Source organism: Mus caroli, chromosome 1, assembly GCF_900094665.2.
Source record: "Mus caroli chromosome 1, CAROLI_EIJ_v1.1, whole genome shotgun sequence".
In the NCBI taxonomy this organism is placed as follows: domain Eukaryota; kingdom Metazoa; phylum Chordata; class Mammalia; order Rodentia; family Muridae; genus Mus; species Mus caroli.
This window is the reverse complement of record NC_034570.1, coordinates 88,101,502-88,105,220: the sequence shown is the minus strand read 5'-3', so window position 1 is coordinate 88,105,220 and position 3,719 is coordinate 88,101,502.

The following is a 3,719-nucleotide window of genomic DNA, read 5'->3' as shown; positions in this document are numbered from 1 at the left end:
ATGAAGGATTGTTTTGCCAATGACACACTGGTATTGGTCTGCTTTACAGTATTTGAGCTGCATTTGTCAGGGCTTCATAGAGAGAAACACACCAAAAAACTTGTAGTAGGGTGCTGTAGTTTCTTGCTGCCTCTCTAGCCTCAGGCTGATTGGCAGAGTGATGTTAGCTGAGACAGAAACACATGCTAAGTAGGGGAAGACCAGTACTGAAGCAAGACAAATGCTGAGGCAAGACCTGTGGAGGACACATGATATTTGGAAGATATAAATAGGACTCACAGGACAGTGATAGAGGCTGAGGTAGGCTTGCTTATAGAGCTAGTTGTGTAGCACTTGTGGGTCTTGTCTCTTCACTGATCTTCACTTCCCTGAGATAGGAACAGCTGAGAACTTCCTCTGGTGTCCCTCTGTGTCCCTCCTGCTGATTTGTGTAAAGGCCAAGGCCTGACTGTCTCTGCTAAGTTATGTTACCACTACGGATTCCTGTTTGTTGTCCTGACTCTAAAGAACTGGACTGCTGCTGTGTCCTGTGAAGTGTTTGCAAGTGGATCAACCTATGAACTAAACAGCAGATTTACAGACACCTCGAGCTGGAAAGAACCTTTCTAAACAGGTCCACTTTCCCCATATCCTTTCTTTTCCACTACCTCTGGTGTGTGGTGGGCTAAATGGGAGGGTAAAGCATTTAAGAACCATCATGAAAAATAGCTTTTGAAAAATTAAACTTATAGGCTTCTAATTGGCTTGTAGCAGGTGGTCAGTGGTCTCTATTCCTATGTCATGAACATTTATCCACAGGATGAGACAGGGTTGCCCAGCGCAGATGGCCCTTCCTGAGATAAGATCTTTTCTCATTCTTGTAGTTATCCCCAGTCTGTTCTTTGAGAGGGGTTTTCATGACTTTTTTCCTGGATTTTATCGTCTGTTCCTGGAGCTATGCCTTATGGCCTTCTTGAAATCAAGCCTGGTCTTTAAATGGAGACAAATGGGTGTTTTTATTCTTTCATTATGTCTCTACTGAAATGTTCCCAAAACTGCACATGGAGAAACCACCAAAGAATGGTCTACAGCCAAATAATTTTGTTGGAATTCTAGTCAGATGCCCATTTCTTTCCTGTTTGTTATTGCTGTTGTTGACAATGAACTCAAACAAAAATCTGTATTTCCCCATTGTAAGCCACTTCTTTTCTGAAGGAGACACTTCTGATCATTGATAAAGTGCAAGAGTGCTAAGAATTCCTGTATAATCTGATATTTTCCAATCCTGTGTACGATTCCCAAGGTCGGACACAATAAAATTTTTATTTATCACGTATAAATCCCTCCATCAAGACTAGGAATTTAATTACTCTGTTCTTAAATGAAGGAATAATTTAATGGGTAATTTAAATAATCAAATACAGCAGACATCATGTCTGAGAACTGAGATGTCATATAAAACTTTTCAATGGCAAAAAATAAAATTACATACCGGTAACATGTTCCCATGAAGCAGAAAACATACAAAGGTAGTGTGGTTAAAGCTCTAATCCTAGTACCTTGAGATTGAGGCAGGAAGACTTACAAAGTCTAAAACTCTTGGGTTTTGTATCGAGTTCCAGGCTAGCTTGGGCTTGTGTGAGACCCTGTCTCAAAAATCAAAGAAAACAGAAACATAGAAAATGGAAAACTTCTAATAATTTATATGCCATGAAAAAAAGATTAAATAGGCCAACTACTTTCTATTGGTTTCATAGTATAATGTAAAGACAGAATTAAAAGGGACAATATTCAGTATTTTTTAAGGAGAATTTGGAGGACAAAGACTATAGGACACAAAACTGGACACTTTATCCGGTCTTTCCCAGTAGCAGGACTTCTCTCAAAATAAGAAATGCATCAGAGAAAAATACAGTCTTACGTTGTTTTCAGTAATGTGCAACATTATAACCTTAAGGCAGGGTTCCGGTCAATAGTGCACTTAGGAAATCTTTTAATGACAACTCTGGGACAGAGACAAATAAACAAATAAAGCAAATTCCTATGCACATCGATTTCTGCTAGACAAAAAGCAGGACAGCATCAAGACTCTAAGCCCCAAAACAGAGATCACCTCCAGAGAAAACAGAAACCATAGTGATATTGTCTAATGGCATACACTCCAAAGAGAATGAAGGAAGAGGCTCAAGTTTCTATCAACATAAATCAGACTCAATTATTCAAACTCAAAAATAGGCCTTACAGCTCAGTGTCAGCAGCTTAGAGGAGAGAAAAAGTGGCAAATACGCATTCCCTAGGGTCCCAACTAGAACCCAACCAAATAGATGGCATGTGCTGAGGAATGAGTGTGACAGAAAGAGATAATAATTAAGGCTGGTTCAACATTACCAGGAAAACAAATATCAACTGTTTCATGACAAAGTACTAAGTATTAGAGGAGAGAGACAGAATAAGGCATCCAATTTAACAATTAAACACTGTATTAAACCAAAATGTCATTTAGTGTTCCATAGAAAGACAGCATAGCTACCTCCAATACTCCCAGTCAAAATCATCCTTTTATAATAATTTGAATTTTTAATGAACTTCAAACCCATGTTTTTCCTTTGGACTATTGACTGTTGAAGAGGAAAGGTCATTTGTTTCTTTTGTTTATATTGGTTTTGTTAAAGAGAAACCATGTTTGGGGGAATTGTTACATTCCGTAAATGCATCCAAACCTATCATCGTCCCTTTAAATGTATAAATCTTAGTGTTCAATCCAAGCCCTAAATGAGATATAACTTGGGGAATACTGGTTTAAAGATTGGCCTGTTTTGCAGATAAGGAAGTTATAAATTCTGGTAGACAGACAGCCTATGTTAGTGGTCTCCAAAAACGGATACCACTGGATTCCTTCTGTGTGTTTGTGTTTTGTTTCTCCCACGATGAGCACGTGTAGGCTTAGATTTTTTTCAAAACTTACTTTACTTAGGTTTCTTAAAGACTTCAACCTCCCTTAGAAACCACTGATCAGAGGAAGGGGAGGAAGGTTCATAGGCAAAAGGTGTTGTGGACTCGTTTCAGAAGTAGTTCCTTGAGATGATTCTACTCCTCCTTGTCAGATACCAGCAGTCCAATTCAACAGCAAACACCAAACACTGATCAATAGCAGTGGCACAGTCCAGCAGAAACAAGCAAGGCTCCACCAAATTAGCAGGAGTTAGCAGAAGCGGCCAGAATCATCCAGAGTCCCTACAGATCTGTAGCTTTAGTGGTTGAATTTTTTGTTGACTGATTTTTATAACCCAAATAACTAAGTGAACCTCCTCTTTATTTATTGTTGTTCTTGTTGTTGTTGTTTGTTTGTTTGTTTCTGGAACAATCTGTAACCCACAGTATGGCAGAATTCTTTGTTTCTTTAAACATGTTCTCTAAAGCATCTTTGTCAAAATTAGCCAACAAAATGTCATCCATGCAATGGTAAATGAAAGACTGGGGAAATTGCTTACAAATTATTTCTAATGATTGCAGGACAAAATACTGACATATAGTTGGATTATTTAATATTCCCTGTGAAAGTACCTTCCAATTGCATCTTTTTATTGGACCACTGTTGTTCAGATTATGTACTGAGAAAGTAAACTTTTCACTATCCTGGACATGGAAGGGTATTGTGAAAACACAATATTTCTAGTCAATTATAGACCATGATATAGGGAGCAGAGAAGATAAAGGAAGTCCAGGCAGTAAAGGACCCA